Source organism: Orycteropus afer, unplaced genomic scaffold (genome assembly GCF_000298275.1).
Source record: "Orycteropus afer afer isolate SDZICR_OR568_19922 unplaced genomic scaffold, OryAfe1.0 scaffold00127, whole genome shotgun sequence".
Taxonomy (NCBI): Eukaryota; Metazoa; Chordata; class Mammalia; order Tubulidentata; family Orycteropodidae; genus Orycteropus; species Orycteropus afer.
In genome coordinates, this window is record NW_006921714.1 from 6,186,706 (window position 1) to 6,211,564 (window position 24,859).

Sequence of the window (24,859 nt, forward strand, 5' to 3'; positions counted from 1 at the left end):
ATGAACATGGGTGTGCATTTGTCTGTTCTTGTCATGGCTCTCACTTCTTTAGGGTATATAACTAGTAAAGGAATGGCTGGGTCAAATGGTATTTCTAATTCCAACTTTTGAAGGAATCATCTATGGGCAAAATATTGAATGATACAGGAAACATCAAAAGAAGATGGAAGGAATACACAGAGGCACTGAACCAAAAAGAATTGGTCAGTGTTCATCATTTCAGGAGGTGGCATATGATCAAGAACCAATGGTATTGAAGGAAGAAGTTGAAGCTGCACTGAAAGAATTGGGGAAGCACAAGGCTCCAGGAACTGACGGAATACCCATTGAGATGTTTCAACAAACGGATGCCCCACTGGAGGCACTCACTCAGCTATGCCCAGAGATTTGGAAGAAAGCTACCTGGCCAACTGACTGGAAGGAATTCATATTTATATCCATTTCAAAGAAAGGTGATCCCACAGAATGTGGAAATTATTGAATAACATCATTAATATCACATGCAAGTAAAATTTTACTGAAGATAATTCAAAAACGGTTGCAGCAGTATATTGACAGAGAGCTTCCAGAAATGCAAGCTGGATTCAGAAGAGGATGTGGAATGAGGGATATCATTGCTGATGTCAGATGGGTCTTAGCTGAAAACAAAGAGTACCAGAAAGATGTTTACTTATGTTTTATTGACAATATGCCAAAGCATTCGATTGTGTGGATCATGACAAATTGTGGGCAACATTGAGAAGAATGGGAATTCCAGAACACTTGATTGTATTCATGAGAAGCCTGTACATAGATCAAGAGGCTATTGTTCAAAAAGAACAAGGGGACACTGTGTGGTTTAAAATCAAGATGGGAGTGTGTCAGGGTTGTATCCTTTCACCATAATTATTCAATTTGTATGCTGAGCAAATAATCCAAGAAGCTGGATTATATGAAGAACTTGGCATCAGGATTGGAGGAAAACTCATTAACAACCTGCAATACACAGATGGCACAACTTTGCTTGCTGAAAGTGAAAATAACTTGAAGCACTTACTGATGAAGATTGAAGACTACAGTCTGCACTATGGATTACACCTCAATATAAAGAAAACCAAAGTCCTCACAACTGGTCCAACGAACAGGTTCATGATGGATGGAGAAAAGATTGAAGTTGTCAAGGACTTTATATTAGTTGGCTCTACAATCAATACCAATGGAAGCAGCAGTCAGGATATCAGATGACATATTGCATTGGGCAAATCTGCTGCAAAAGACCTCTTCCAAGTGATGAAGAGCAAAGATATCTCCTTGAAGACTAAGCTGCACCTAACTCAAGCCATAGTATTTACAATCAACTCTTATGCATATGAGAGCTGGACAATGAATAAGGAAGACCGAAGAAGAGTTGATACTTTTGAGTTGTGGTGTTGGAGAAGAATGCTAAGAGTACCATGGACTGCTAAGAGGACTAACAAGTCTGTCCTGGAGAAAGTGCAGCAGGAATGCTCCTTGGAAACTAGAATGGCCAGACTTCATCTCACCTAGTTTGGTCATATTGTCAGAAGGGACCATTCCCTGGAGAAGGATATCATGCTTGGTAAAGTGGAGGATCAACAAAAAAGTGGAAGGCTCTCAATGAGATAGATTGACACAGTGGCTGCAACGATGGGCTCAGGTATAACAAGGATAGTGACACTGGCGCAGGACCAGGCCGTGTTTTGTTCCACTGCTCATAGGGTTGCTATGAGTCAGAGACAACTCAACAGCACCTAACAACAACAACATAAGGTTTCTGAAGTATGTAGAAGTAAAACAGATAACAATAATATCACAAAGGATAAGATGGTAAGTGTAATTATACTATTGTAAGGTGCTTAAACTTGAGAAGTGTGGAGAGTGAAATGTGAAGTAGTGTGATGTTGATTCTAAGTAGATTGTGATAATTTAAGGATGTATATCAGAATTCCTGGAAAAGCCACTAAAAATAATTTTAAAAATACATTTTTAAAGTATAGCTAAAAGTGCAATAGAGGAAACAAAATGAAATACTAAAAATTATTCAATTGATGCAAAAGAAGCAGGTCAAGAGAAATAGAAAAACAAAAAGTGTGAGACAAATAGAAAACAAGTAGTAAGATCATAGGTTTAAACCCAAAGGTAACAACAGTTACATTAAATGTAAATTAATTGAAGAGTCCAATTGAAAATCAGAGATTGTCAGACTGGATAAAACAGCAAAGCCTGTCTACAAAAGACACACTTTCAGTAAGAAGACACCGATAAGCTACTAGTAAAAGCATGGGAAAAGACATACTATGGAAACACTAAGCAAAGGAAAGCTGTGTGTTGTTTTAACATTAGACAAAGTGGACTTCAGATAAGAGCATTTCATAACACAGTGGGCTATTGGACAGAAAGACATAGCTAGCATAAATATGTTGGCTCATAATAATGGAGCTTCAAAATGCATAAAGCAAAAACCGACCAAATCAAATGGAGAAATAGACACGTCTATGTCAGAGTTGGAGACTTTGGTGCTAGTTTCTCAGAAATTGGTATCATAACTGGACAAAAATCCATGGTACCAGGGGTCTAAAGAATGCCCAGAAGCTGCCTCTTGAGATGAACATGGAATGAATGAACTATTATCATGACCTGTCTGAGAAGGTTGATAGTTCAAACCCACCAGCCACTCCATGGAAGGAAGACAACGCAACCTACTTCTGTAAAGATTTACTGCTTTGGAAACTCAAAGGGGATCACTATGAGTTGGAATTGGCTATGAGTTGGATGATAGTAAGTTTGTTTTGTTTTGTTTTGTCTGAGTGCCAGGCATTGTGCCAGGCTTGTTGTTGTTGTTGTTGTTATTTGCCGTCGAGTCGGCCCCAACTCATAGCAACCCCTCCTTGGGTTTCCGAGGCAGTATCACTACGGAAGTAAGATTGCCCAACCTTCCTTCCGAGGAGTGTCTGGTGGGTTTGAACCGCCAGCCTTCTGGTTAGCTGTCAAGTGCCTTAGGCACTATGCTACCAGAGCTCCCTGTGCCAGGCTTAGCCCTCTCAATTTTTACCCACACCTGCAATATTTCATTTGCTCCTGCCTCATATTAAGAGAGCCCCATTTTCCACTTGAGGAAACTGAGACTAGGAGAAGCATGGCCACTGGCCCCTTGGTTGCACAGCCACTGGGTACCAGAGACCAGACAGGAACCAAGATACGTCCCTTGTCTCATGTTCTTCCACCTCCCCGTGATGCCTTGTGTTGTGGATTGAATTGTGTCCCCCAAAATATGTGTTGACATGGTGGCTGCAACGATCAGCTCAAGCATGGCAATGAGTGTGAGGATGGTGAGGACTGGGCAGTGTTTCATCCTTGTGTACATAGGGTCACTGTGAGTTGGAACTGACTTGATGGCACCTAACAACAGCAAAATATGTGTGGTAGATCCTAGCCCCTATTCCTGTGGTTATAATCTCATTTGGGTGTGGGCTTTCCTTGCTATATGAATGGGGCAGACTAGTGTAGGGTGTGTCATAAGTCAACCTCTTTTGAGATCTAAGAAGAGCAGATTGAGCAAGCAACTAAGGAAGCCAGCAGAGACGGTAGGAAGACAGATTCCATACCACATGAAGACCACCAAGGAGCCAAAGAACAGAAGTTGAGGAGACAGGGACCTGCCCCCAGAGCGAACACAGAGAAAGCTTTCCCCTAGAGCCTCACCCTGACTTTGACTTCCAGCCTTCCAACTACGGAAAAATAAATTTCTGCTTGATGAACTCACCCACTTGTGGAATTTCTGTTAGAGCAGCACTGGGTAACCAAGTACCCAGGGACCTGCCACATCAGCTGCTCACTTCTCCTCTAAGCTGTCCCAATAGCTCCTGTGCTCACGGGGCAGAGATGCAGCATTAAGATCGTATGATCAGAAACCCATAACCAAGTAGCTAACAAGCACAGGACACAGAGTACTCAAAGTGGCTGCCTCAGGCATCTCCCTCCCCACCATTCGACTGGGCCAGGCCCCTTCCTCCAGCATACAAACCTCAGTGGCGAGCTAGATGGTTGGTCTTCCTATTTAAACAAATTCCTCTTTTGTTTTTCAATCATTTTTATTCTTTAATTACTTAGTCCAGCAACTAGTACATGTGAGGCATTGTGCTAAGAACCACAGCTTGGGGGATTAGGGAAGGCTTCCTGGAGGAGGAGATGTTCCTGCTGTTTTCCAACCACTGTGCCTCACTGCCCTGCTCTTCACAGCTCCTCAATGCATGCATTCCACCCCCCTCCCCTTAATTTCCTCTACCCAGGGTCTGGATATTTTTATTGAGAAGGATTTACATACATAATGAAGAAAGAATTACTGCTCCCAGCACCAGAGACCAAAGAAATTGTAACAAAGTGCAAAATACAAGGTCTCCAGAGAAATTCCTTCTCAGGTCATGCTTACCCAGAATATAGACATCTATTCATATACACACACTCATGTTCAACACATACATGTGCCCTGGTCTATATACTCTGTGTGCATGCAATCACTTCCACGCTTGTTCACACGCAGACTTCTACATTCACTGGCAAGCACCCAGGTGTGTACACACATACATGCCCAGGTACACACATGCACACACACATGTGCTCAGGCTCATTCACACATGTGTGGAAATACAATCAGGATTTAGTCCAGGTTCAAGAAGACCATGTGTTGGCTTGACCAGCACTCATGTGTTTTTGATGATGTTTTAACCAGCAGGAGAATCTTGAATTATTTATCAAATTATTCAATAATTAATAAAAGCCTCACAAAAATCTCAGTTGAGATAGATAATAATTCCTCACTGTTGTCAGTGTTTGTGAGTACATGTTTGTGTGTATGTGTGTGTGTGAGAGAGATAGAGAGAGAGGACCCAGGCAGCTTACATGGAGTCTGCTATTTTAAATTAGCTTTGAAATACTCTGCCTGTGACCTGACTCAGTTTCCTGGTTCTTTGTTTCTTCACACCTTTGCAACTGTCAGAAAGTTACAGCCAAGTGACTCCCATCTGCCAGCTCCTCTGCTTCCCTCTGATGGGCTCTGTGCCCACCTTTTCACAGGGTTTTGCCTCAGAGGACAAGTTATAAGATGAGGACCTACAGAGCCAATAAAGCTTCTGAGGGAGGCTTCACTCCAACTCTAACAGAAACGGAAACACTGGAAGCACAGGTGGAATGTTGCTCTTTGCTATCAGGTTAGGAAAGATTTGTTTCCTCAGGTCTTTCAGCTTGAGAAATGCCAAGCATGTTCTTCCCTTTTGGTTTCCTAACTCCAGGTTATAGTAATTGGCTTTGTCTGCTCAAGCTGCTCTTTGAAATCTTCTGTTCAGCTCTTTTATCTTGTCATTTCTTCCATTTGCTTTAGCTACTCTTCAATCAAGGGCAAGTTTCAGAGTCCCTCTGACATCCATTTTGGTCTTTTCTTCTTTTCCTGTCTTTTAAATGACCTTTGCTTTCTTTATGATGATGTTCTTGATGTCATCCCACAATTCTTCTGGTTTTCGGTCATTGGTATTCAATGCATCAAATCTATTCTTTAGGTGGTCTCAAAATTCAGGAGAGATATATTCCAGGTCATATTTTGGCTCTTGTGGACTTGCTTTAATTGTCTTTAACTTCAAGTTGAACTTGCATATGAGCAGTTGATGGTCTGTTCTACAATCAGTTCCTGGCCTTGTTTTGGCTGGAGATATTGGGCTTTTCCATCATCCATTGCCACAGATGTACTCAATCTGATTTCTGTGTACTCCATCTGGTGAAGTCCACGTGTATAGCCACTGTTTGTGTTGTTGAAAAAAAGTATTTGCAATGAATAAGTCATTGGTCTTGCAAAATTCTATCATGTGATCTCCAGCATTATTTCTCTCTCCAAGGCCAAATTTTCCAACTACCAACTAATGATTGTTCTTTGTTTCCAACTTTTGCATTCCAGTCACCAGTGATAATTAATACACCTGGATTGCATGTTTGGCCAATTTTGGACTGCAGAAGTTGATAAAAATCTTCAATTTCCTCATCTTTGGCTTTGGTGGTTGGTGCATAAATTTGAATAATAGTCGTATTAACTGGTCTTCCTTGCAGGTGTATGGATATTATCATATCACTGACCACATTGTACTTCAGGACAGATCTTGAAACATCCATGCCATTCCTCTTCAAACTGTCATTCCTGGCATAGTAGATCGTATGGTTGTCTGATTCAAAATGGCCCAAACCAGTCCGTTTTAGCTTACTAATGCCTAGGATATCAATCTTTATGTGTTCCATTACATTTTTTGACAACTTCCAGTTTCCCTAGATTCATACTTTGTGCATTTCATGTTCCAATTATTAATGGATGTTTGCAGCTGTTTCTCCTCAATTTGAGTTGTGCCATGTCAGCAAATGGAGGTCTTGAAAGCTTAACTTTATCCATATCATTACAGTCGGTTCCACTCTGATGAGGCAGCTCTTTCCCAGTAGTTTTTTTGAGTACCTTCTGACCTAAGGGCATCATCTTCCTGCACTGTAACAGACAATGTTTCCAGGCTATTCATAAAGTTGTCCAGCAATATATCAGACAGTGTTTCTCTGCTGTTCATAAGGTTTTCCCTGGCCAATTATTTGAGAAGTGGATGGCCTCTTTCTTCTTCCTAGTCTGGCTCAGTCTGTAAGCTGCGTTGAAACCTGTGCACTATGAGCAAACCTGCTGGCATTTGAAACACCAGTGGCACAGCCTCAAGCCTTGCAGCAATTCACAAGCCCCACAGGATAACAAACTGACAGACAGGCTTGTCTCCCTTAGCTGTTGGAAACCTCTCTGCCCCCCTCCTTACCTGGTTCTTACCTGAATCCTGCTGCTTTGTCATCCCCTGGCATCCCCTCCCTTTCCTGCCTCTGGGGGTGGGTCCTGTCTGCCTTACCTGGATCCTGCCACTTTTGTCATCCCCCAGCATTTCCTGCATCTCTCAATCAATCAGCTGAGAGAGGGGAGCAGTTAAACAGAGAGGGGAGTGGGTAAACATGGACATGTTTTGAGGATGGGGGGAAAGCGTGCAAATGTCCACTTGGAGAGCACAGAGGAGTGTATTCAGATTTGAGGACAGTGTCGAGGCACCAAGGAGCCCTGGTGGTGCAGTGGTAAGTGCCTGAAAGGTGGCTGTGATGATGGGCAATCACTCACCACAGCACTGTGTGACTGGTGATGGTGCCACAAGACAGGATCCTCTTATCTTCGTCTCCTCACGGCACTGTAACAAATACCACAGGCCAATGGCATCATGCACAATTTACTTCCTCACAGTTGAGGAGGCTGGAAGTCTGAATCGGAGTTCCTGCTGCCGGGGAACTTCTCTGGGTCCACTCTGGGGAACATCCTTGTCTCATCTTCCCTAGAGCTCCTCTGCTCCTTGGCGATCTCCACTTGGCATCAGTCTTTCCCCCATTCTTGTTCGCTTGCTTCTGCACTTAATCTGCTCTGTATCTCGACCATGATTGGCACAGGGCACTCCCTACACCAAGATGGCCCCATTAACCTAACGAAGAAAGCCCTACTCCCAAATGCAATTAAAACCACAGTTAGGTTGTCGCTCTGTGCTGTGGAGTTGGTTTTGACTCATAGTGACCCTATATTACAGAGTAGTGCTGCCCCATAGAGTTTCCTAGGCTGTAATTTTTACTGGAACAGATTGTTGGGTCTTATCTCCCAAGGAACTGATGGTGGGTTTGAACTGCCAACCTTTCGGGCACTTAACACTCAAGTATAGCAAGGATCACGGACCTGGTGTGGGATCGGGTGGTGTTTCGTTCTGCTATGCATAGGGTCGCTATGAGTCGGAAATAACAACAGCACCTGACAACAACAGACAACTTCAATCTTTTCTCTGTTTATCATGATGCTATTTATTGTTCCAGTTGTGAAGATTTTTGTTTTCTTTATGTTGAGATGTACTGAAAGCTGTAGTCTTTATTCTTCATCAGTAAGTGCTTCAAATCATTTTCACTTTCACCAAGCAAGGTTGTGTCATCCATACATCACAAGTTGTTAATGAGTCTTCCTCCAATCCTGAAGCTGTGTTTTTCTTCATATAGTCCAGCTTCTTGGATTATTTGCTCAGCATATAGATTGAATAAGTGTGGTAAAAGGACACAACCTTAACACACTGATTTCAAACCATGCAGTATTCCCTTTTCTGTTCAAACAGCTGCCTATTGGTCTATGTAGAGTTGAGCACAATTAAGTGTTCTGGAATTCTTCTCAATGTTATCCATAATTTGTTATGATATATGCAGTCAAATGCCCTTGCATAGTCAATAAAATCCAGACAGACATCTTTCTGGTATTGTTTGCTTTCAGCTAAGAGCCATCTGACATCAGCAATGATATCTCTCATTCCATGCCCTCTTCTCAATCTGGCTTGCATTTCTGGTAGTTCCCTATTGAAGTACTACTGAAACTGTCTTTGAATTATCTTCAACAAAATTTTACTTGTGTGTAATATTAATGATATGGTTTGATAATTTCAACATTCTCTTGGATCACCTTTCCTTGGAATGGGCGCAAATATGGTTCTCTTCCAGTTGGTAGGCCAGATAGCTGCCTTCCAAATTTCTTGGCATGAATAGGTAAGACTTCCAGTGTCACATGTATTTGTTGAAACATCTCAATGGGTATTCCATCAGTTCCTGGAGCCTTGTTTTTTTGCCAATTCTGTCAGTGCAGCTTGGACTTCTTCCTTAATACCATTGGTTCTTGATCATGATATGCTACCTCCTGAAATAGTTGAACATTGGCCAATTCTTTTCAGTACAGACCTCTTTAAAGTGTTAAGAAGCAAAAGTGTCACTTTGAAGATTAAGGTGTGCCTGACCCAAGCCATGGGATTTTCCACTGCCCCATATGCAAGTGGAAAGTTGGACAATGAATAAGGAAGACTGAAGAAGAGTTGGTGCTTTTGAGTTGTGGTGTTGGTGAATAGTGAAAAACCATAGACTGCCAAAAGAAAGACCAACTCTGTCCTGGAGGAGGCACAGCCAGAACGTTCCTTCAGAGTGAGAATGGCCAGACTTGGTCTCACCTCCTTTGTTGGAAGGGACCATTCGCTAGAGGATATCATGCTTGGTAAAGTAGAGGGTCAGCAAAAAAGGAGAACCACCTCAATGATTGGGATTGACACAGTGGCTGCAATGATGGCCTCAAGCATAGCAAGGATTGTGAGGTGGGTGCAGGACCAGGCAGTGTTTCGTCCTGCTGTACACAGGGTCGCTGAGTCAGAGCTGACTTGATGGCACCTAACGTTGTAGAGTTCATTACTGATGAATTCAGGTAGCTGTTTGAATGGAGCTCTCAGGCCATCAGTAGGACTCTAACCAGAGCTGTTTTTAAAAAGCCAAGCTCGTTAAGTCTTTCTGCTGTGCACTATAGAAAATAGGTTGAAGAAACTCAGGGGAGTTGACATTGATTCATGTCTTCATTCATTCCACACGTTTCTGTGGTGTGCCCAATGCCTGCCGGGCCCCAGCATAGAATGTGGGCAGCACCACCAAGGCCCGCACTTGCAGCCTGGACAGAATTCACACCACCCTCATGTTGTCTTGGGACAAAGACTCCCAGCACAGCCTGCTCTCAGCACCTCTGCTCGGGCTGTGCTTGCCTCATTGTAAGCCCCTCACCCATCTCTCTTAGACAAATGCCATCTCTCAAAGCCCAGCCTGAGTGCCACCTCCTGCCAGAGTCCTTCCTTGGTCTCCATCACCCCAGTCCCCTCCCCACTGTGGCCAAAATTGCTCCTTCTTTCCTCTGAATGCTCATTGCACGTGATCTGCCCCTTTTCCTTGGCAGTTGCTGCAAGCTGTATGTGAGCTATTTGTGTCTCCATACAGATACTACTGGGGGCTAAGAATCTTGCTCATTCATCCCTATAGCCTCAACATTGTAGCACTGCAGCTGGTGAAAACCTTGCACATCATAGATGCTCCAAAAATATTATACCACAAATATGATCAACAAAAATGTTGAATGAATGAGTGACTGGGGAGAAGAATTGCCTAGGACCTGTGCAGAGGCAGAGGAAGAGCTTCCTGTTGCACAAAGTGTAAGGGATGGTGCCCTGTGAGCTATGCTCGTCCTCCCCATAATTTCAACTCTTGGTTATTGAGTGCTTTTTGTATACCAACTTCCATGCTAGGCACTTTCTATGCATCATCTCACGTTGTCTTCCCAACAACGCTGCAAGCATACATCTCTGTCTATTTCACAAGAAGGAAGCTGTGGCTCAGACAGGTGGAATGACTCATCACCGGTCACCAGCTAGAAACTGGAGGAGCCAACATCTGGGCTCAGCTGTCTGGCTCCATTGTGCCTCTGCTTTGTGGGCAGATGACTTGATCTCAATTAATCTTCCCAAAAACCCAGTGAGGCAGAAACCACTAGCCAGTCTTATAGAGGAGGAAGTGAACTTGGGAAAGGGAAGCAGCTAGCTCAAGGCTACTCAGCTGAGACTCTAACCCAGACCTGTCAGAACTCCACCCTCCACCAGCTGCAGAGGCCTAATAACCAACACTCCCAGGAGAGCCAACTCCGTCCTAGTGCAATGGGACTCCCACCGTTAGGGACTCTTCAACCCCCGATGCTGTACCCATGGAGTGAATCTTAGGGCCCTAAGACACTTGATGTACCACCAGATGGGAGCAGAGAGCATCCTTCTAGAGGAGACAGGTCCTGGGGTGGGCCGTGAGCCAGCAATGAATGATCTATTCTGTTGTCCTGTCTGCAGGCTACTCCCACAGCTGTATCCCCCTGAGGGACACTTGTTCTGAGGGTTTCAAGAGGCTGGAGTCTGTAGGAGCAACTGTTTAGGGAGTACCGACTCTGTGCTGGATCCTACTATGTGCCGGATGCTGGCACTTCAGCAGCTGCTTCCTGTTCATGGTCTGACTCCATCCTCCCCAGACCTGGCCATGTCAGTATCATGATTCGTATCTTACCAATGAGGAAATGGGCGTGCAGTGCCTTCCCCAGGCTGCATAGGTAGGAAGCGCTGTGAAGGGGATTTGCACACAAGCTGGTTTCCCATCACCCTTGGGCAGCACTGCTTCTCTGATAGCTGGGCTCTCTCACCAGCTGCCCCTTAGGGACTCATAGGCTGAACTGTCCTGGGAACCTGTGAGCTGGGCACCCAGGAAAGAAAGGCACAGTCCTTGGCACCATGCCACCAAGGCAAAACCTCAGCCCTGCACTGGCAGATGTCCCCACAGGCATGTCTTCACAGCCCCACCAATTCAACCCTGCTGTTGCTGTGGGTCCTGACCCGTGGGGTCCAGGCACCAGTATCTTGATTCCTGCTTGGGACCGGTCCTGTGTTGGACCTGAATTGTTTGTCCTCTAGCTCCCGCTAGGGAGTTCAGCCCAGGCTGGAAGGGGGTGCCTGCTGCCTTCTCTCTCTTACTGAGCTTCCCTGAGGCTCTTTGCCTCCAATTTTTCCTGCTAGATTGTAACCTGAACATTGGCAGTTGGATCTACCCAGCAGCGCTAGGAAAGGAAGGCCTGGCTGTCTTCCATAAAGATTGCAGGCAAGAACGCTCTGTGGAGCCATTGTACCATTACACGAGGGGTTGCTATCAGTCAGAGTCTAGTCCACAGCACCAGGCTTGGTAGTTTGGGATCACTGCTTCCAGGAAGACCTCCCTGGTCTCCCCATTCCTCAAGGAGTCTCGCTGCTGGCATCCCTGCCCCAGGGTCTTCCTGCTCTTTGTCACTATCACTTGGGCCCTAACCTTGAGCACTGACTTTTCTTTGCAAATCCTGCCTCCAGGGCTGGGGCAGGAGGAAGACGTGTGAGGACTTGATCCTTGAGGTCATCTTCTACCCCCCACCCCTCACCTAGTGGAAGGGAGTGCCCCCACCCGCTCCTCACATGAGGCAGGAGGGTGGTGCTGCACTAGACTCTGACAGCACCAGGCTTTGGGCTATGCCCCCAAGAGCTAGAGTGGAGAAGGAGGCTCGGTTTAGGGTGAGGCTGTCCTGGGTTCAAATCCAATCTCTGTCACTTGTTAGCCATGTGATTTGGGGTGAGTGGTTTCACCTTTTTGAGCCCCAGTTTCCTCATTTATAGGTAAGATCACTTTCACCACTGCCCCAAGCTGTTGGGAGGGTGAGGGGGGGAGAAGGTGATAGCCCCTGTCCTGGGTGGGTCAGCTGTCCTTCGGGCCACCAGTTCATTAAATCCCCCACCAGGCAGCCCTTCTTGTGATTCTTCAGCGCTGCCGATGAGGAAACAGATGCTGAGGAGGTGGGGACCTGCCTTTGGTCATGGGGAGGCCAGACTGGACATGTGCTGTTGCATGCCGAAGCCGGCTTCTTGTCCCCTCCTTGGTATGTAGCAGGTGCTCAGAATTGGTGCCTCTCATCTCGAGGAGGGGACCTGCTTTCCTGCCAGCCCGCCCCAGAGTTTCAGCCCAGAAGACAATGCCTGCTGGAGGAGGTGGGGATGACGGCGTGGTGCCCTGACACGGGAGGCGTGGGCAGGTGGCACTTACTCTGTTGCCGCAGCTCTGCCGTCGCCTGCCATGGGTGGAGCTGTAGTGATGGTGACAGCCAGGCAGCTCCTGACTCAGCGCACGTCTCTGGGCTTGCGTGGGAACTCCCCAGGGGACCTCCCGGCCCACGGATCAGGGAGCCTGTGTGGGCCCAGGCTGTCACGTGGCTGCTTCCTGAGTCCTGGAGGGCTGAGATGTGGAATGTGGACCATCACAGGGGTGGGGCTTGTCAGCATGACGTGGGGGCTGTGCTCTGTGCAGACTGAAAAAACAGCTCTCCTGGGTTTAGAGACAGGAGCCAACTGACTTTCGGGTCATCCCCAGTGAGCTGTTTCTATTGTTTCTTGCATACCCACTGAGATGGGAGTCTCACTACTTGTCTATCAGGAGCCAGATCTGGATTTAGAAGTTCTTTCTTGGATTGAGACAGAGACTTGTCCCTGTCAAGGCCAATTCGGCCCTGGAGAGCCACTTGCCTTTCATTGTGTTTATGTTATTATTATTATTTAACCATAAACCAAACCAAAAACCAAACTTACTGCCACTGAGTCGATTCGACTCATAGAGACCTCTCCTTGGGTTTTTAAGGCGGTATCACTACAGAAGTATACTGCCCAATCTTCCTTCTGAGGACTGGCTGGTGGCTCAAACCCACTGGTTAGCAGTCGAATGCCTTAGGCACCACACCACCAGCGCTCCTTATTCAACCATGAGAACTGTCAGTACTTTAAGGAACTCTATGGGAAAGAAAAGAGAATGAATTTGAACCATATCTACTATTTACCAAGCACCTGCTATACTCCATGCCCTGCACCAGGGCCTTTCATCATTCATTTAGTGCTCACAGCAAACACAAGAGCAACCTTGTGCCCATTTCACAGATGAAAAGTTGGCAGATACCGGTAAAGAATGGAGTGAGATTTGAAGGTGGGTCTGTCTTAACCTCATACTATTCTATCTTCTTAAGAAAGTCTATCAGGGGATCCTGAGAAATATGGCCTGGTTGTTACTCTCACAACATCTATTTGGAGTGACTTTCTGTAAGGTTCCCACTGCAACAGCACAGGATCTACATAGCAAGGGCCACAAACGTGGAGTGAACAGCTAACTTGAGGACTAACCAGAAAACAGTAAAAGTCTAGATAACTGCTCCCACACCAAAAAAAAAAAAAAAAAGCCCACTGCTGTCAAGTCAATTCTGACTCATAGTGACCCTATAGGACAGAGTAGAACTGCCCCCATACGGTGTCAAAGGCTATATAATATTTACAGAAGCGGACTCCTGCAAGTGGCTGGTGGGTTTGAACCACCGACCTTTTGGTTAACAGCCAAGCATTTAACCTTCCACTAGGGCTCCTAACCCAGAGAAGGCTGGTGAATTTCAGCAATATCTGCAGTCTCCACATAGATCTATTGACAGGTGTGGCATGCACCGGGATTCCATCCATTTGTCAGGATTCCATCCGTTTGTTTTGCAGCATTTTCCAACATCAACCCCAGGGCATCAGAGCTGGAGGGTCCCTCAACGGTCTCAGATCCAACCCACTTCTCTGACCGCTGAAGAAACCTAGGGCTGGTCAGGGCAAAGAGCCAAGGCTCACGTGATCAGCTGCAGTCAACAAGGGAGGTCATCCTAAGGACAAAGAGCAGCTTGACCACATGATGTCCTGGCCCCCAAAACTAGAATTCTCTCTCAGCCTCTCCCTTTGCAGAGCAGCTCCATGGGCTCCTCAGTCTGCATGGGCCACAACACCCAGGTTACCAAGCAGGGCGGGGACTCCTTCTCAGCAGCAATCAAAAAGCCCTGGGGAAGAAGCTGATTGGCTCTGCTTTGGTCAGGTGCCTACCCCAGGCCCAATCAACCGTGGCCACAGGCAAAACATAATTCCAGCCGTTCATTCTGATTGGGCCTTATTTTGTGCCAAGCTTGTATCAATGTATCCCCCAACAACCACAGGGGATAGATATAATGCTTATCCCCATTTTACAGATGAGGAAACTGAGGCTTGGAGAAGTCCGGTAACTCATCCAAGGATACAAAGCTAGAGGATGGAGATGGCTGAGATTTGAACCTGGGAATTCTTGGAAAGGAGCCCTGGTGGCATGATGGTTAAGTACTTGGTTGCTAACCAAAAGGCTGGTGGATCAGACTCACCCAGTGGCTCCGAGGGAGAAAGCCAGGGTGATCTGCTCCTATAAAGGTCACATCCTAGAAAACTCTATGGAGCAGATTCACTCTGCCACATGGGGCCGCCGTGAGTCTAAATCAACTTGATGACACCCGGTGACAAGTCTAACTCCAGAGCCCACATTCTTAGCTGTCGACCTGGACAGCCTCCCATACTGCAGTCCTTGCAGCCATGTGGGAGGCGGCAAGGGGACATTTTCCAGGCAGAGAGTTCACTAGGCAGTCACTGAAGTCACTCAGCGGGTTAGTGGCAGAGCTGGGATGAATTATTTTATTTTACACTGTGGCCGGGAACAGTTCCAACAACCCTGGGGGTGAGTCCCGCTGTCACCCCCATTTTATAGATGAAGAAACCGAGGCACAGAGAGGTGAGGGCCCTTACTGGGTTGGAGGCCGAGCTCCACCAGATCCCGGGCGGCCTGCACTGAGCGAGCATTCTAGTCCCTTCGCTGCCTTCAGGTTGTCTATGGGGAATGCATGTGTGTGTGTATGTGCATGTGTGTGGTATGTGCGCACATGTGTAGGCATCTGAGTCATGACAGCCAGAGCCCAGCCCCTGTGTGTGTGAGGCTTCCTGGTACCTCCCTCGCCCGCCTTGTCTGAGCCTGCTCCTCCTGACTTCTCTTTATTCTGTCATTAGCATAGCCTTGGGCTTTGAAAGCAAATTTCATTATAAAAATGACAGCTGGCAGCCCTCACAGATGCCTTTTTGCTTTGAAATGGATGATACAGCGCTCTTACTAAGGAAGACGCTATTAGTCTGCTTGTGTGTGCGTGAGGAAGGCAGGTCCCGGCTGACAGGGCACCCACCCCCTTCCAGGCTCCTCCGACACCAAGGATGGATGGTGCCTCAGTTCTAAGTCCTGATGCTGTTCTCACTTCTTGGCCAGCACTGAGCTGTTTTCACTCTGCTTCTAAATTAGAAGATGTCTTAATTATGCCGATACTGAGTCACTTCCCCACCGGCTTTGAGAAGGAACCAAGGTTTGTGCTTCTGCTGACAGTTGCAAACTGTGTGACCTTGGTCAAGCCCGTACACCCTCTTGAGCCTTTCTTACCTGAGAAAGGGAGAGACCAGTAATACCTCCCTTCCGGGGTCCTCTGGAGTCCTGGTGATGCAGTGGCTAAGCACTCAACTGCTAACCAAAAAGTCAGTGGTTCAAACCCACCAGTCACTGTGTGAAAGAGCAATGTACTGGTCTGTAGATTACAGCCTAGGGAATCCACGAAGCAGTTCTGTCCTGCTCTGTCCTATAGGGTCGCTATGCATCACAATCAACTCAACAGCAATGGTTTCATTTGTGGTCTTCAAAACTCTCCAAGAAGCAAAGAATGTGAAGACATGTCCTGCGGCAAAGAATGTACAGATGTACAGCTGTCTCCCTGACTGTTGCCCCCAGTCAAGTTCTAGGGCTGGAGTAGGTTTCCTCAGTGGAAATGGCCCTCACACCAGGAAGGCCAGAGTCCAGACTGCCCACAAAGGATTTGTCACGGGGCTGCTGCTTGCATTGCTGTTGGAGAGGCCCCACTTCCAAGGCCAAGAGCCCCACTGCAGTGATTAGTGAGTGATAACCGAAAGGCCCCTGGGGCTTCCTGCAGCCTCACCCCAGCAGGTTTATTTCTCATCAGCAGTCAAACTGAGTTTTTTCTCTCTGGCCTTTCAGCGGTGCTTCCCTGGCCACCTTCTTTTCTTGGTCACTTCACAGAGAGAGATGTCAGAGACCAGGAAGCATTGATTCAGTTATGTCCCTAAATTGTGCTGCTGTCTTCTCCAAAACATTGATGAAGGTTATCTGGGAAGGCCTCTGCAAACAGAGAGCTTTTCAGTTCAGAGAGTGGGTTCCATTCCCTCATGTTTAACTCAGGGACCTGCCCGTAGAGGTGCCCAAGAAATGTTGGATGCATAGACAGACAGATGATGAAAGAAGGATGAAAGGTTGGTGGAGGGATGGATGATGAGTGGATGGAGGGATGGATAATGAAGGGATGGAGGGATGGATGATGGAGAGATGAGGCGAAGGTGGATTATGCATGGATGGAGGGATGAAGGAACAATGGATGATGACACTAGGATGGAAGGATGGCTGATGACTGATTGCTGGATGATGGTTGGATGGTTGGTGGATGGATAAATGCATGGAAAGAGTTTCAGTTCACAGAAGGAGCTCCATTTTCTTTTTCTTTGCTCTAGTCTGCAGTATCACACTGTTAAGAATGCATTCATTAACTTAAAAGTTTATTGAACACCCACTGTATGCTGGGAAATTGGGAACACAACAATGAATGAGATACCATTGCTGCCATCAAGGAGCTTACAGTCCCATGGAGAAGATGTTCAAGCAACTACAGTACAGTCGGCTAAGTGCAAGTATAGGTGAGAATGCATGACACACAGTGTCAAGGTTGCTTATAGGATGCACTCAGTCCAGCTGGAGGAGAGTCAGCTTAGGCTTCCTGGAAGGGTGAGAATCTGCTGGACCTGGTGCAGTACACACGCAAGAACATAGACTCACAGCGGCCCCACGTGGCAGAGTGAAACCGCTCCGGAGGGTTTTCCAGGCTGTGACCTTTATGGGAGCAGATATGTGTGTATGTAAAAGGAGAGGTTTGGACCGGCTGCTTTTGCTTCATCAGCCATGACTGTACCCATTCAAACCACCTAGTTGCCACTAGTCTCACTATAGCTCCCAGGAGTGCCTTCCTCTGACTCACGCTGAACTTTTCCAATTCACAATCATGGTCTTGCTTTATATGGCCTTGGGCTTGTGGCTCCACAGAAGATCAGCCAAGCCAGGGTGACAGAAGGTCTTTTTCTTCTGAGTACCTCCAGGCAATGCTCACATATTAGAATCCTGTAGTGCAGGGTTGGGGAAGAGCACTGCACTGGGAGTCCACAGACAGTAGTTCCACAGCTAAATGCTTTGACTGACCAACAAACTCCTATGTATTCCTCACACCCCAGCCCAGACGTCTCCTCCTCTGGAAAGCCTTCCAGAACTGCTTCTTGTCCAGGTCACCTTGTCACTCCCAGTGGGGTCTCCTCTCCCACTTCTGCTTCCACTCACCTCAGATTTGCTCTCAGCCCCATGAGAGAGGATGAGCCTGGCCACTTCTCTAGCTCTATGTGCACAGGGCCTGGTGCTTGTCTGGCATCCAACAGCGGAGTGAGGTTGTTGAATGATTGAGAGAATGGAGGACCAAAGGATGGAAGAATTGAATAATGATGCCTGTGATCTCTAACCGGAAGTCTGCTCCCACCCCCTCTCTGAGCCTCAGTTTCCTTGTATGTAAAAGGAGAAGGTTGGACTGGCTGAGCTGAGATCCCCTCTAGTTTTAACATCCTATATTTTGACTTAGGGGTCCCTGGTGGTATAAACGGTTAAGTGCTCTGCTGCTAGCCAACAGGTTGGCAGTTCGAGTCCATTCAGAAGCACCTCAGAAGAAAAGGCTTGGCAGTCTGCTTCTGAAAGGTCACAACCCTTGAAAACCCTAAGGAGCACACACAGCTCTGCTCTACACTCATGGGTTCACCATGAATCAGATTCAACTCAGCTCAATGAGAACTGGTTTGGTTTGGGTTACATTTTGACTTACAATGTGTCAGCCTAGAATATTCCCAGCACCTAGGCTGCCCTTACATACACACACACACACACACACATATCCTACACCGACCCGGAGAGAGCACTTGCCCCCCCCCCCCCGGTCCCATGGGTTTGGTAGGTGACTCTCTGTGTGACTGTGTTCTTTGTCTGACAGATGGTGATGTGTGTGGCTCCATAGTAAGCCATAAGCAGTTCCCGGGAAGGACGATCTTTTCTCCTCCCCATTTCTTCTCTTCATTGGTTTTGTGCCCTGCTCCAGGCTGCCCTTATGCCCCAGGCTTTGGGGTAGGCTCTGATACCTGTAAAAACTGATGTTGTTGTTGCTGTTGTTATGTGCCGTCAAGTCGGCCCCGACTCATAGCGACCCCTCCTTGGGTTTCCGAGGCAGTATCACTACGGAAGTAGGATTGCCCAACCTTCCTTCCGAGGAGTGGCTGGTGGGTTTGAACTGCCAGCCCTCTGGTTAGCAGGCAAATGTCTTAGCCACTATGCTACCAGAGCTCCCGTAAAAACTGATAAGCAGTCACAAATGGTTTGGAAAAACTAGGGAAGTCTTCCTGGAGGAGGCAGCATTTGAAATTGGCCTTGAGAGAGGGAAGGTCTTGAATGTAAGGGTAAGGGGTGTACACGTACTTGTTAAGCACTAGGAAGTCACAGCAGAGATGTGAGCTGGGAAGTGACTTGAGCAGAGCTGTTGTCAGGAGAGAAATTGGGGGGGTGCTCAGGCATTAGATAAAGCAGGGAATAAGTATGCAGGAGAGGAAATAGCAGCTCGGGGGCTGTGGCAGGGGGTCCAAAGAAGAAACCATGAGTAATGATATTTTTTTTCTCATTGTGTTTCTTTAAGCAACTGGAAGGATGCTCCTAGCTCAGGAAAAACAGATGGGCTTAATATCTCCTGCTGAGTTGAGGCTTGAGAGGTCGACCCTGGCTTGTAGCCTTCTCTACCTTCTGCAAAAGCCATGCCTATTTAAGCAGAAATGCCCTCACTTCCAGGTTCTGGGGAGATGGGACAACTGCCAAGGCCAGTGGCTGCAGAACTCGCCTTCTGGACCCCGGATACCCAGGATCTCATTCAACACCCATAGCATGAGCCCAGATCCCAGACCCATCGCCCTCACCCCCACCTCCGTCTGCCTGCCATCTGCATGGAAACAGAATGGTTGTGTGGCCCTGAAGCCATGTTGGCCATGTTAGCTTCTGGCATCACGAGCAGTGGAGCAGCCCAAGTCCTTGAAGGAGAGAAGGAAGCCTAGGCCATCAGCTTTCAGTCAATAGGTGTATTAGGGGACCAGAGAAAGTTGGAGGGGCAAGAGAAGGATCCTGGTGACCAAGAACAGCTTACTCTCCTTCCAGGGTCATTTATTTCAGGAGTCATTGCTCACAGAGTGCCACCCGCAGACAAGAGCTGACACCCACATCTGCAGCCTCACTGCCGAGGTCCTGCCAGCCTCTTCTTTCCCTTTTCGGCATTTCACTGGGTTTCCCATTCCGTCCCTGTTTTAACCCAGATGCTGATAAGATTCAACATAGACTTGCCAGGGTCTTCCTGGTACTGTCACATACGTCCATCCCATTAACAGACGAAGAGGCCAAGGCTCCGAGAGGTGATGTGAGTTCCTGGGGTGCAATCTCCCTAAACGGGAGAACCTGAACTTGAACCCTGATCTTGTGACGCAAGCCCAGTGTGCTTGCCACCAGGTCTGCTACTTGCTTTCTCCATCCAGCTCCAGGGATTAATGTTGTCCTGCTAATCCCTTCTCTTGGAGTAGCTACAGCACTGATGGGTTAACGAAGCTGAGAATTTCTTTTGCATCACCAGTCTCCTGCTCCACAACCTTCCATGGCTCCCCGCTGCCTTTATGATTAAATGTGAAGTCTTCAGTCGGATCTCTCAGAGCCTCCACAGAAGATGCACTGGGCTCACACTCTGCCAGCCATGGCCCAAATGCCTGTCCCAGGTGATGCAAATGTCCCTCCCTCATGATACCTGCAAAGGCTGCTGACAAAGTGATCCCCCCTTCTCCAGATCCTTTGTGAGCACCATTGCTATGCCACAGAGAATGAAGGACTAGTGAAGCACAAGGCAGCTGTCATCACAGTAGCTCTAGGGGACAGGGGACACAGGCAGGAGAGGCTGGCAGAGAGGCAGAAACAGAGTGAGAGCTGAGCTGGTTTTGCCCTGAACATCTCCGCACTCTTCACCATGGAGCTGCTGCCAGGCCCGCTTGGACTTCCTGTCCTATCGCTCTGCACTTTGGCTCCCGCCCTGGCCTTCCTGCCTGGTCTCTCCCTTGTCTGAGCACCTTGTGCTAGGCCACTGTGCTTTCCTCATACGATACCATTTCATCTTCACAACTGCCCTGGAGAGGTCCATATGCTGGTCACACCTTATAGAGGAGGAAACTCAGGCCCAGACAGGCCGCTTCACTTGCCCAAAGTCTTATAGCTATAAAGGGAGAAAAGAAGGATTCATTCATTCTTTCAAGCGCTCATCCATTTACTCAACTAGTATTTGTTGTTATTGTTGGGTGTTGATTTTTGACTCATGGCGACCCCCAGTGACAGAGTAGAACTCCCCCCAGGGCTTTCTGGGCTATAATCTTCACAGGAGCAGATTGCCAGGGCTTTCTCCAGAGGAGATGCTGGATGGGTTCGAACTGCCAACCTTTCAATCAGCAGCTACACACTTAACTGTTGTGCCACTAAGTTTCCTAAAGTAATATTTACTAAGTGGTTATTAAGTACTGAACAAAACAGCCTCCCAGAACTCATGGTCCAGAGCCTGGCTGGCCCTCAGGATCTGTCCCAGGGCTGGGAGACAAAGGGACCATGCCGTCCGTGCTGCTTGGGACCAGACTCTGCTTTCCTTCAGTGATTGATGGAGAGTCGTGTTTTCCTTCTGTGTCAGGCACGCGATCCATCATGCCTCCTGGCATTCAGAGCCGTGAGCAGCTTGGGCTGCAATCAGACGAGTCATCCTTCCTCCTGTTTAATCTTTAAAATGAGAGCCAAGGGCTGTTGATCACGTTCAGGAGCTGCAGGAGATGATGGAGTCCTGATGGGGCTGTAATTTCCCAAAGGCCAGTCTTCCCTCCCCAACTGCAGTAGATGGAACGGGGCTGTTTACCTCCAGGGACCGCACACCATCATCCCGGCAGTGCCTCTCTGTCCACTCCTATTTGAGTCCCTCTTCGGCCTCTCCAGCCACAGCCCATGGGGGCAGGAGCGGAGTCAAGGCACGTCTGTGGGTCTGTGGAGAAGGCAGCCTGGTGTCGATAGCTGAGCCAGGAGCTTCCATCATGGTGGTCGGGGTTGGAGAGTTAAGTCAGCAATGCCATGGACTCCCCTGGCCAGGCTTTCTGAGGGTCATGCCTGGAGAAGGGGAGAAGTGTTGGGGCTCGCTGTGGCCCAGATCTGTTCTCAGCATTGTTGGAGGTGGGAAGAGAAATGGAGAAGAATGTTAGCAGTGGGTTTGTTATGAGTCACACACTGTGCTAGGCCCGTTCCAGGTACTATCTCACTTACCCCCCCCCAACAACTGTAGGGAAGAGACGTTCTTGACTCAATGTACAGATAGGGAAATAGGGACTCGTAGAGGCTGAGTGCCTTGTGCAAAGTCACACAACTATTAAGTGGCAGGGCTGAGATTTAGACCCAGAGCTGAGACTCAGCCCAGTCTTCCCACTGTGCTGCTGAAACAGTCCCCAAGCATGGGAGCTGACTCACACACGCCAAAGTCACAAGAGACTGATGGACAAAGCAGAAGGCTGGGTCATTGGTTAATAACACTGATCTACTTGTCTAGGACCTAGAATATTCCTTACTATAATGGCTGAGATAGTCATCCACTGGTTTCCAACAAGCAAAGAAGTGGAAGAAACAAGGTTGCATGTTCATGGAGTGTATCTCACTGAGCGCGTGGAAGAGGCTGGTGAATCCTCCCAACCCTATGCTCTGAGGCTCTTCTGGGCAGGGGCTTCCACCAACTGCTGGAGAAATGCTGATAAATGCTCTGGCTTTGGCCTCTTTCATTCCAAGATTCCTTCTAGACCACTGTCCTTATTATCTACTGCTGTGTAATAAAACACCCCAAAACTCAGTGACAGCATATCCACCATTCTGTTGTGCACACAAACTGGGTGAGTCAGCAATTTGGGTGGAGCACAAAGGGAATGACTTGTCTCCATGATGGTTGGGATCTTAGCTGGGAGTACTTGAAGGCTGGGAGTGACTTGAAGGGCTGGGGCTGGGATCATCCGCAAGCTCCCTCGGGGCTGGTACCTGGGCTCAGATGCCTCTTTGGATCCCTCTCTCTCTCCCTGTTGTCTCAGGGACCTTCCATGTGGTCTCACCGCATGGCCTCTCCAGCTTGGTAGTTTTACTATAGTCAAGACTGTAAGTAGTGGTGCCTCAGGGCTCCAAGATCTGGTGCCCCAGCTACAAGGAGGTCACATCATGGTGTCCTGTGACTCAACCCTGGACATCACATGGCATCACTGAGGCTAGACTCTGCTGGTTGAAAAGTCACAAGCCCACAGGGACTCACGGGGTGAAGATAATAGGCCCATCTCTGGAAGGCAGAAGGTCTGCAAACCAAAAGCAAAACCATTGCTGTTGAGTCGATTCTGACTCATACTGACCCTGCAGGACAGACTAGACTGCCCCATAGGGTTTCCAAGGTTGTAAGTCTTTACAGAAGCAAACAGCCACATCTTTCTCCCATGGAGCAACTGGTGGGTTCAAGCCACTGAACTTTTGGTCAAGCACTTTAACCACTGTACCACCAGGGCTCCTAGTGGGTCCCTCAGTAGTGCGAATGGTTTGTATTCAACTGCTGACCTAAAGGTTGGTGGTTCAAACCCAGCCAGTGACACTGTGGAAGAAAAGGCCTGGCGAGCTGCTTCTGTTAAGATAAAAGCCAGGAAAGCCCTACAGAGCAGCTCCAGTCTGTAACCCCCAGGGCCACCACAAGTCTGAACTGACTTGATGACAACTAACAATAACAACTAGAAGACAGGGGCGTCCAAGGCTTCCAGCTACGTCTAAAGATCACTGCAAGGTTGTCTGCCGAGGGAGATGAATGAGCAGAAGACTGTGGAAAAGCTATGGAAATACAAGGTGGAGCCCTGGTGGTACAGTGGTTTAAGCACAATGGTGTCAGCTGCTAGATGAAAGGTCGATGGTTCAAACTCACCATCCACTCCATGGGAGAAAGATGTGGCAATGTGCTTCTTAAAGAGTTACAGCCTGGAAAACCCCATGGGCCAGTTCTTCTCTTTCCTACAGAGTTACTGAGTCAGAATTGACTGGATGGCAACGGGTTTGGTGTTTTGGCCCCATTCCACACTGTGTGCACATTGTTTCTTCTGACAAGGCACAACTGAATTAATCTACATATGACTCTCTTTTCCAGGATTCAGTCTCACTGTCCCAAGATGACAGTTAATAAAAAGTAGCAATTACTAAACACTTTGGGCTGGTCACCACACTGAGTATTTCTCTGGAAGAATGTACCCATGTTATGCGAGTGTAAATAGTGGTGTTTATGTAAAATGGGCACCATTTTATGTCCCCATGTTACAGATGGGAGGAAACCAAGCAGGTAAATTGCCCCAATCACCCAGGTCTGCAGAAATTTCACACGCAGAGCTCCTGGTCTCCAGGGCAGCATCAATGTTCCTGGCATGGATTACCAGTTAGTTCCAGCTGTCCCCAGCCCCAGAGGGAAACCTTATGTCTACAATCTAGGGACCCCAAGTGCTCTCTAGTACAGGCTACAACTGGTAGTGATAGTGGCTACAACTGGTGGTGGTAGTGGCTACAACATTCTAGATGGTTTCCTATAAAAATGCATTATGAAGTTGCAATAATTAAAATTGAAAACAGCCCAAATGCCCTTCACCTTGGAAATGGATAAACAAACTCTGGTACATCCATACAGTGGAACACTATTCAACAATTACAAGTAATGAACTACCAATCACTCATCATAACATGGATGGACTTCAAATATATTATAGTGCGTGAAGGAAGCCAGACTCAGAAGACTGTATATGGTAGGATACCTGTGTGTATGACCCTCTGGAAAATATAACACTGTAGGGACAGGAAACAGATTTGGGCCCATGGGTGGGAGTTGAGGTTGAATACAAAAGGATATTTGCTTTTCTGTTTGTTTGTTTTTAAGGTGACAACACTCTTCTACACCTTGATTATGTGGAGCTGAGACAACTGTGTTTGTCAAAACTCATCAAACCGGGCTTTGAAAAGGAGATTTTACTGTCTGTAAAATAGGCATAATAACCTAGATTTAGAGAAAGCCAACATGGTTCTGGTATAGAAAGAGACCATTCAGTCATTCAACATGCATTTCTTGAGGGCCTACTATGCGCCAGGCAGTGTTCTTGGCCCTGGTGGTATCAAGGCAATAAGATCAAAGAACCTGCTTTCATGAAGTTCAAATTTTTATGCAAATTAATAAAATGTAATACAGAGGGACCGATGGAATAAGAGATGGTCCCACAGAGACACAGAT